Below are 10947 nucleotides of genomic sequence, written 5' to 3'. Positions count from 1 at the left end.
GTGACCATGAATCATCTTATGATCTCCTGACTTGGGGAATAGAGTGTGCCTCAATATAGTGTTCCTTGTGGACAAGCCGGAGAGCACATAGTAGATAGATCCAAGCTTGTGAGTCTCCAAGGCTTTGTCAAGAATTTGCTTGTACATGTTAGCCATGGAGTTGTGATCCTTTCTAGGCTTAGCATACACATCAATTTCATTCTCCTCTTCCTCTGGGGCATTGATCAGCTTGGCCCATTCTGAGATAGTAGATTGATACCTTGTTCCTTCAGTCATCCAAACAATCTTACCATCGGGGTAGAAGTGAGCTGTGGAGTAGAATTGCATTATCGTCTCAACATTCCACTTTGTGAACTTCTGACCAACACAATTGTCAACACCATTCAATCTGAAGCTCTCATGCACACCTGGGAAATAGTCTTCATTGTCACCAATGTACTTCTAATCCACCCATTTCATGTCACAAACAATGGGCTTCTTGTCCAATAGGACAGTCTCATACAAATCCTAATGTTCCTTGGTGTGAAAGTGATAGTCCACAACAGTTCTTCTCCTAGTGACATATGGATCTATCTGTCTCCATAGTCTCAGACCTGCATCCTTTCTTAATTTCATGTTCTCTACCACAGGATAATCATCACTATGATCTGGGATATTGGGCTTGAGCTTTCTGGGCACTTGTGGCTCTTCTTCTTCTTGAGCTTCACGCACTGGGCCTTGTTCTTTTCAGTAGCAGAAATATTCCTTGTTGATCTTTTTGGAGCAGATGGCTTGGGGACTTGAGCTCGAGCAGACTTGGGCTTGGGGGAAGACTTGGACTTTGAAGGAGTAGCCCAGTCCTTATGGCATCCCCCATCAGCCTCTAAGTCTTAGGTGGATGTGCAACTGGCTCTTCCTCCTCTTCTTCTTCATAGAAGGTTTACCGATGACTCTGACAATAGTCTTTCTGACCCTTTCCTTCCTATTCTTTCCATCTACGGCCTCTTCCTCTCTTGGTTCAAGAGTAAATTCCATGGTTTCTTGAGTTGAGGCTCTAGCTTTGACATTGGAGCTCTCTTAGCAGGACCCTTCTTCTGCATTCCAGGCTTTGTGGCAGCAGCAACAGCATACTCTTTCTTGAACACCTTCTTCTTGGAGGTCACTTCCTCCTCAACAACAAAATCTTCATCCTTAGATTCAGATGTTCTCTTATTCCTTTGCCTAGTAGCTGCCTTGGGCAAATTGCTAGGAGTTATTCTGCTTCCATCATCATAGCTGCTAGAGGGACTAGTGCCCTCACTAAGGTTGAGCTGCTCTTCAGATCTGTTCTGACTATCACTGCCTTCTGACATTGCTGAATCTGACTCTGTGGATACTTGGGTGTAGATAGAGTAGATAAGCATCACAAAGTACATCTTATTTTGCAAAATACTGAGACAAAAACTTAAGTTTAGTTTTCTACAGAAAGCATTTTAGAGCTACCGATCTGACAAACTCGGTGACACCGAAGCACTAATTGAGTCTAAACATACAGTTTCAGTTAGACCGAAATGCAGTTTGGTGACTCCGAGATGCTAGCGTTTTACAGAGAAAGTGATTTTGGTCACACCGATCAGTACACTTTGGTCGGACCGAGTTGTACTTATGCAATGGCCAGGGCCAATTGGTGAGACCGAGATCCTCAGATCGGTCGGTCTGAGATGGGTTCGGCAGAAACCTAACCCTAAGTTTTTGCATCAAATCTATTTTATGGAATTTGTTTGGTGGATAGATTGATCTCATACGTGGGAAGAACAAAGACATTATACTTTGTGCAAGAACCGGAGTAATGGAAAGCACAAAGGGTCAAATCCGTACCCTAACTTGGCAATGGACTTGGTACGATGGCGACGGTGGTGAGGATTCCATTGACGGCAGCGGAGACCACTTACAGAAGGTCACTAGCGATGACAGCGACGATCCAGAGATCAAAGTGGTGGTAGTGCTGGGAGGTGTGGTTGAGTGATTTGAAGGGGTTTCAAAAATTTCAACCCACGGTATATATACCCAGACACTGTCGGTGTGACCGAGTGGAACGACTCAGTGGCACCGAGATGCAAAATTGCTAGTAGTTGTTGCAACTCGGTGTGACCGAATTGCTCTAATCGGTTGCACCGAGATAAAAACCTAGATCAACTTAATGATTTCAGTGAGACTGAATAGGAGTGAGTTGGTCTGACCGAAAGGCATTAAGAGGTTTTGGAAGTTAAGCCCTGGACGCGTCGGTGGCTCCGAGTGCTCCTCACCCGGAGGGTCCGAATTCGACTTGTTCAAACTTTGTGATGTAGCATGAATAGAGTTTGAGACGAGAAAAAGCATAGATAGCTAGAGGGAGTACTTAGGCATTCTTGTCCATCCATTTGGCAAAAAGAAAAATCAAATAATCAAAGAAACAAATGGATGTCCTTGAATGAAGAGAATTATGCATCCAACATGCTCACACAATAAGATAGCAAATAAAAAATGTGGCAAAGAATGCACAAACACTCTAGCATCTAACAATCAATTAGAGATGACTAGGTCATCTATATATAAGTATATTAACTTAGGAGTCAAATGATAACATTTGCTCATAGGTCATACTCATCATTTAAGCAAAAGTGGGGTTAGCACTTTTTCATAAAGCATTGTTGTATTCACATCATTAGAATTGCTTTAGCTCAATTCTTAGAGCAATTCTCCCCCGAGATTTGATATCCCCCCTTAGTTGGATGAACTAACCTTGGGTTTTGTCAATGATGACTTCATGTAGGTGTTGAAGATTTGGATGAATGTTGATGTGGATGACTCCATGAAGCATCTTCCAATTCCTTCATTTGGTGAGTCAAATATGTCATAGGAGTTGGATGACACAAGTGCAAGACCGGCAACACCTTCATCTTGAGTATATCCGGAGTCAGAGTGATAACTTCTCTCGGAGTACTTGTCAGAGTCGGAACCGGATACCCATTCACCAACTTGAGCTTGATGTCTTCGTCTTGTGTAGCTCTGTGATGACTTGTCATTCCTTTCTGAATCCTTGCTTCTACAAGACGGTCTTCATTCATAACAATCATATCTACTCCTTCTCTCTCTTGGTGGTGATTCATCTCTTTTACTTCTCCTCTTAGGTGGATCTTCTCTTTTCTTGTAGGGAGCCGTACACTCATTGGAATAGTGTCCGGGTCTTCCACAATTGTAGCAATTGCAATCACGACTACAAGATCTTTTGTCATTGTAGGACCTTGATACGTCTCCAACGTATCTATAATTTATGAAGTATTCATGCCATGTTTACAACAATTTTGTATGGTTTGGTATGACTTGATTAGAGCTAACCCGGACTGATGTTGTTTTCAGCAGAACTACCGTGGTGTCATTTTTTGTGCAGAAAAAAGTTCTCGGAATGGGCTAAAAATTTACGGTGATTTTTTATGGACCAAAAGAGAACCCCAAAGCACAAGAGTTGGGCCAGAAGAGTCCTGAGGCAAACACAAGGGTGGAGGGCGCACGCACCCCCTAGGGCACACCCCCCTGTCTTGCCGCTGCCTTGTGGACCTCCCTGACGTGAAACCGACGCCAAAAATTCCTATAAGTCCAGAAACCCCCAGAAAGAAACCTAGATCGAGAGTTCCGCCGCCGCAAGCCTCTAAGTTCATGAAAAACCAATCTAAGCCCATTCCGGCACCCTGCCGGAGGGGGTAATCATCACCGGTGGCCATCTTCATCATCCCGGCAGTCTCCATGACGAGGAGGGACTAGTTCACCCTCAGAGCCGAGGGTATGTACCAGTAGCTATGTGTTTGATCTCTCTCTGTCTCTCCGAACCTCTCTCGTGTTCTTGATTTGGCACGATCTTGATGTACCGCGAGCTTTGTTATTATAGTTGGATCTTATGGTGTTCTTCCCTCTCTACCTTGTGATGAACTGAATCTTTTCCTTTGAGGTCTTGTTATGTTGGATTGAATCTTTGGATGTGAGAGTACTTGATGCATGTCTTGCGATGGGATATCCGTGGTGACAATGGGATGTTCTATTGATCCACTTGATGTATGTTTTGGTTATCAACTTGCGGATTCCCGTGGTGACATTGGAATAATCTATGCATAGGGGTTGGTACGCGTTTTCATATTCCGTTCTCCGATAGAAATCTTGGGGTACTCTTGAAGTTCTATGTGTTGGATTGAATATTATGAATCTGAGTTTGTGCGATGCATATCGTATAATTGACCCACGGATACCTGTGGTGACATTGGAGTATCTAGGTGACATTAGGGTTTGACTGATGTGTATCATATGGTGTTATTTTACTACGAACTCTAGGGTTGTTTGTGACACTTATAGGAATAGCTCAATGGATTGATCGGAAAGAATAACTTTGAGGTGGTTTCGTACCCTACAAGCAATTTCATCTTATGTTCTCTGTGATAGGAACTTTGGAGTTACTTTTGTCGCACGTTGAGGTATTGCCATATGATCTAATTATGTTATCATTGTTGAGACAGCTTGCACTAGTGAAAGTATGAACTCTTGGCCTTGTTTCCAAGCATTGCAATACCGTTTTTTCTCACTTTAGTTACTTGCTACCTTGCTGTTTTTATATTTTCAGAATACAAAAACCTATATCTACTATCCATATTACACTTGTATCACCACCTCTTCGCCGAACTCGTGCACCTATACAATTTACCATTGTATTGGGTGTGTTGGGGACATAGGAGACACTTTGTTATTTGGTTGCAGGGTTGTTTGAGAGAGACCATCTTCATCCTATGCCTCCCACGGATTGATAAACCTTAGGTCATCCAATTGAGGGAAATTTGCTACTGTCCTAAAAAACTCTGCGCTTGGAGGTCCAACACAAGTCTCAAGAAGAAGGTTGTGTAGTGGACATCAAGCTCTTTTCTGGCGCTGTTGCCGGGGAGGTGAGTGCTTGAAGGTATATCTTCAGATCCTACAATTGAATCTTTTAGTTTTTTTATCACTAGTTTAGTCTATAAAAGAAAACTACAAAAAAGAATGGAATTGAGGTTGCTTCATATGCTTCATCATTTTAATGTCTTTCGTGAAAATGATGGTTCTGAAAATTGTGCCAAAGTGTTAGAAGAAGGAGTCAATAAATAATTGGCAATAAATCTTTGAATGATGAGCATGATTGCAATGTTGTTAGCGTGAATTTTTTGAATATCCATGATGCTAATGATATACAAAGCCACAAGCTTGGGGATGTTATGTTTGATGAAGATGCTACTTTTAGTCCCCCAAGTTTTGATGAGCAAATTTATTTTGATGATAGCATGTCTCCTATTTATGATGATTATATTGATGAATTTGGGTTTGGAAGAGTGTCTACTCTAGGTAATGATCCCACTATTTTGGAGGGTGTTGAATCTTTTCACAATATTGATAAAAGTGGATTTGGAGAGGTCATGACTTTATTTAGTGATGAATCCACTATTTTGGAAGAGGTTCCAATTGGCAACGATAAAAAAGTTGCTATCTACGATGATTATTGTGATGGCATGTATGCTATAAAGAATAAGGATAACCATGAAACTTGTCATCACAATTTTAATTTTCAATTCGATTATGCCAATCAAGTATCACATGATAGTTATTTTGTTGAGTTTGCTCCCTGAGGGAGTCCTGGATTAAGAGGTCCTCGGATAGCCGGACTATATACTTTGGCCCGACTGTTGGACTATGAAGATACAAGATTGAAGACTTCGTCCCGTGTCCGGGAGGGACCCTCCTTTGCGTGGAAGGCAAGCTTGGCAATTCGGATATGTAGATCTCCCTCTCTGTAACCAACTCTTTGTAACCCTAGCCCCCTCCGGTTTCTATATAAACCGGAGGGTTTAGTCCGTAGGACAACAACAATCATAATCATAGGCTAGCTTCTAGGGTTTACCCTCTTCGATCTCATGGTAGATGAATTCTTGTAATACTCATATCATCAAGATCAATCAAGCAGGAAGTAGTGTATTACCTCCATCGAGAGGGCCCGAACCTGGGTAAAACATCGTGTTCCCTGCCTCCTGTTACAATTAGCCTTGGACGCACAGTTCGGGACCCCCTACCCGAGATCCGCCGGTTTTGACACCGACATTGGTGCTTTCATTGAGAGTTCCACTGTGTCATCGCGATAAGTCTTGATGGCTCCTTCAATCATCTTCAACGACGCAGTCCAGGGGGAGGTTTTCCTTCCCACATAGATCTTCGTATTCAGTGGATTTGTACTATGGGCCAACTCACTTGGCCACCTGGAGCAGATCGATAGCTACGGCCCCGGCCATCAGGTCAGGTTTGGAAGCTTAAACTATACTGCCGACATCCGCAGAGACTTGATCTTCGACGGATTCGAGCCCATGTCAGGTGCGCCGAACGGTCACGACGGGCATGACTTTGATCTACCATTGGACAGTATTCGCGAGATCGCGCCTGCGGCGGCGCCGGGAATCAATCCGGAGCAGATCGTGCCTTTCGAGGATGGGTGGATGGACCCCGCCACGGAGGCCGCACCCTCATCGGGGTCGGAGCTGAACACTGATCCCACCTCCTGTGTGGGTGGTGTCATCGGACCCTCGGACTCGTCTCCGGCTACAGGATCCGAACCGCGTGCGTCTGTGCCTATCGAATCTGATTGGGCACTGGTCATGGAGTTCACCGTCACGGACATTTTTCAGCACTCGCCCTTGGGTGACGTGCTGAACTCATTAAGGTCTCTTTCCTTCTCGGGAGATTCTTGGCCAAACTATGTCCGGCTCGACTAGGAAGCGGACGATGAAGAAATTCGTCCCCCACCCACCACCCACTTAATAACAACTATCGATGACTTAACCGACGTGCTTGACTTCAACTCCGAAGACATCGATGGTATGGACGACGATGCAGGAGAAGAATAGGAACCACCGCCTATAGGGCGCTGGACAGCCACCTCATCATATGATATATATATGGTGGACACCCCCAAAGAAAGCAATGGCAATGAGGAAACGAACGATAACCCCTTGGAGAAGCTATCTAAGCACCAGTGTCATAGGCGCCGATCCAAGCCCCACCATAGCAAAAATAGCTATACCGGCACAAGAGATAACAATCCGGATGGTGCTGAAGACAAAAACAATCCTGCCCAGCTAGGCTCCGAGCAGGCCGAGCAAGAGGATGGGCAAGCTAGCCCTAAGGACCAGCCGACAGATGGAGAATCAGAGGACGATAATTACATGCCTCTCTCCGAAGACGAACTGAGCCTTGGCGACAAAGAATTCATTGTGCCGGAGGATCCCATTGAGCAGGAGCGCTTCAAACGCCGGCTTATAGCCACTGCAAAAAGCCTGAAGAAAAAGTAGCAACAACTTCAAGCTGATCAAGATCAGCTAACTGACTAATGGACCGAGGTCCTGGCTGCCAAGGAATACAGACTCGAGTGCCCTAGCAAAAGCTACCCAAAGCGCATGTTGCTACCTCAACTCGAGGAGGAGGCATTAAAGCCCACGCTACTAGCGCATGATGCGGCTGACCGGCCACCCCGTGGCCGCGACAAAGCGGCATACCAGCCCGAAGTCCAGACCGCACCCCGTCGCCAATCAAACGATAATACTAAGGCCCGGGGCTACACGAAGGACCTGCGAGATGTATTGGAAAACAAAGCAGGACAGTCAAGATTGATCTACGGATCACGGGGGCGCGCCCCAACGCGTGACAAGTATCGTCACGCCGTATACACTAACAAATCCGGCCGGCTCGAATACAATGAAGCCCGGCACAGAGGCACCGCACATCCCCTATGCTTCACTGATGAAGTAATGGATCATGAATTCCCGGAAGGCTTTAAACCTGTGAACATCGAATCATACGATGGTACCACAGACCCCGCGGTATGGATAGAAGATTTTTTCCTCCACATTCACATGGCCCACGGAAATGTTCTACACGCCATCAAGTACCTCCCACTAAAAGTCAAGGGACCAGCTCGGCATTGGCTGAACAGCTTGCCGGCAAACTCCATAGGGAGTTGGGAGAACCTGGCAGACGCATTCCTTGACAACTTCCAGGGAACTTATGTGCGACCACCGGATGCTGATGACCTAGGTCACATAACCCAATAGCCCGGAGAGTCAGCCAGGAAATTTTGGACCCGGTTCCTAACCAAAAAGAACCAAATTGTTGACTGTCCAGACGCCGAAGCCCTAGCGGCCTTTAAGCATAACATCCGTGATGAGTGGCTTTCCCGACATCTCGGCCAGGAAAAGCCAAAGTCCATGGCAGCCCTCACAACACTCATGACCCGCTTTTGCGCGGGCGAGCATAGCTCGTTGGCTCGTAGCAACAATACAGCAAGCAATCCGGGCACATTGAAAGCCAAGGACAGCAACGGCAAACCACGACGCAACAAACACAAGCGCCGCAAAAATGGGTATAGTGCCGAAGACACATCAGTCAATGCTGGATTCAGCGGCTCCAAGTCCGATGAGTGGAAGAAGCCATTCAACAAAAACAATGCAGGCCCGTCCAGTTTGGACTGCATACTCGACTGTCCATGCCAAATTCATGGCACCCTAGGAACACCAGCCAACCACATCAATAGAGAGTGCTGGGTCTTCAGACAAGCCAGCAGGTCAGACGCCAAAAACAAGGGGAGAGGGTCTCAAAGCAACGATGACGATGAGCCCCGATCACCGAATATAGGAGGACATACGAAATCCCCCCAGGTGAAAACAGTGAATATGATATGCGCAAGCCACATCCCCAAGTGGAAACGTGCACTAAGGGAAGTCTATAAAGTCAACCCAAATTTTAACCCATGGTCCTCTTGCCCGATCATTTTCTATCATAGGGACCATCCTACCAATATCCGTCATGGCGGTTTGGCCGCATTGGTCCTCAACCCCATCATTGACGGATTCCACCTCACACAAGTCCTTATGGACGGAGGTAGCAGCCTGAACCTGCTATACCAGGATATAGTGCGCAAAATGGGCATCAACCCCTCAAGGATCAAGCCCACAAAAACCACCTTCAAAGGTGTCATACCAGGTGTAGAGGGCTATTGCATGGGCTCAATCACACTGGAAGTGTTCTTCGGATCTCCGGACAATCACCGTACCGAAGATTTAGTCTTCGACATCGTCCCCTTTGGCAGTGACCATCAGGCACTGCTTGGACGAACCACGTTCGCTCGGTTCAACGCGGTGCCACATTATGCCTACCGTAAATTAAAGATTCCCGGTCCACACAGCGTCATCACGGTTAATGGCAGGTCCGAACTCCCCCTCACTTCCGAAGAGTCTACCACCGCTTTAACAGCAAGAACAATGGATGGCACCTTGCAGCCGAACCTCTAGTCGAAGACCAAGCTCCCGGACACCATCAAAGGAGTCCAAACTACTGCGCAGCAGGATAGACCGGTTTGCCAGGAGCTTAATTGAAAACACTCCGGAAAAAGATAATACAAGCCACATACTGCGGCTCAACCACCCGGTGGCACAAAACCATTTCTTGCATTTTCTTTGCAGGTTCACCTTTATGTAGGTCAGGATGGATGGCGTGGAAATAGTCCGAGGGCGTAAGGGAATCTCTAGATATTCCCCTCTATGATCATCCGACTACACCCGGATCCAAACACAACTTCCTCGCGCCTGGTATCAGCAGGTTCCGCAATCAAATTTCCTTTTATCACATCATCTGTACTCATATGCATTGACATATTATTCAAATACAACATGTGGATTTATGTGATGCTTATCTACTGCTATTTCTTATTTAAAACACTTTTTCTTAAAAGGCGGCTGTTTATCGCGATATGCCTTAATATGCTAGGGGCTTCATCATGCCCATACTATGGAAAAAAAGTTCAAACACCTTCACTGTAGTTCGGCCCCCCGAACTCATAGCATTATATGCATCAGCTCAGAATCATGTCTTGGGTCAATAGTTGGGTTTGCCCGGCTCCTATGTTTTGGTACCTTATGTTCCGCTATATCAACTAAGGTAGCACTGGGAGAACTACTGCAATTGTGTCTCGGTTCTTCCGGACGAGCACCTCAGTAGAGAAAGCCGAAAACTGTCTGTCATGATGTAGTGAGAGCTGGTCAACTGTTCGCGAGGTTCCAAAATATTTAAGGATTTCTTCCACATAATGCCATAACCAATGCAGCGTGTGACGGATCGGCTTTTTCCGATCAGGCGCTTATAGAGCCCCTCGTGTGGTCTTCCGAACACCAGGGGCTGCGCCTACCTTCCTCGTAAAAACTCCTATGGCTAAGTGAGAGCGATAAAGCCCTATAGTCTGATTGCCTGGTTCGCTGTGCTGAACACCTCCTTTAGGGACCCAAAACTGGGATAAAGAGTGCTCAGGTTTATCCCAAACACCCCCGTACTCACTACATGGGGGCAGAAGCCGACGACTGGCTGACTCTCAGGATTAATATATGAAACGACCGCACAGGAGAAAAAACTTTCATACGACAAGCAATAAATAATAACCTTATTCAAATATCACAAAGGACAAACATGACCGTATTCATGGAAATATAATGTCCTTGGTGCATTGCTCTGCCGCAAAGGCGAGCCCCTTTCAAGACACCTTCATAATAAGTTCGGGCTTGCGGTGCTCCTTCCCCTTCGGCGGTCCCTCGGTCATCAGCTTTTCTGCATCCATCTTCCCCCAATGCACCTTTGCGCGGGCGAAGGCCATTCGTGCGCCTTCTATGCAGACCAACCGCTTGATGACTTCGAGTCGAGGGCAGGCACTCACAATCTGCTTCACGAGCCCGAAGTAACCGCTTGGAATCGGCTCGGCAGGCCATAGCCGGATAATCAAATCCTTGATGGCTAGCTGGGCCGCCTTATGCAGTTCGACCAGCTGCTTCAGCTGATCGGAAAATGGCATCGGATAATTCGGCACCAGATACTGCATCCAGAAGAGCTTATCTGCAGTATTCCTCTCTT

Source organism: Triticum dicoccoides, chromosome 6B (assembly GCF_002162155.2).
Source record: "Triticum dicoccoides isolate Atlit2015 ecotype Zavitan chromosome 6B, WEW_v2.0, whole genome shotgun sequence".
NCBI lineage: Eukaryota > Viridiplantae > Streptophyta > Magnoliopsida > Poales > Poaceae > Triticum > Triticum dicoccoides.
The sequence above is the reverse complement of the archived record's forward strand: the minus strand, read 5'-3'. Positions refer to the sequence as shown.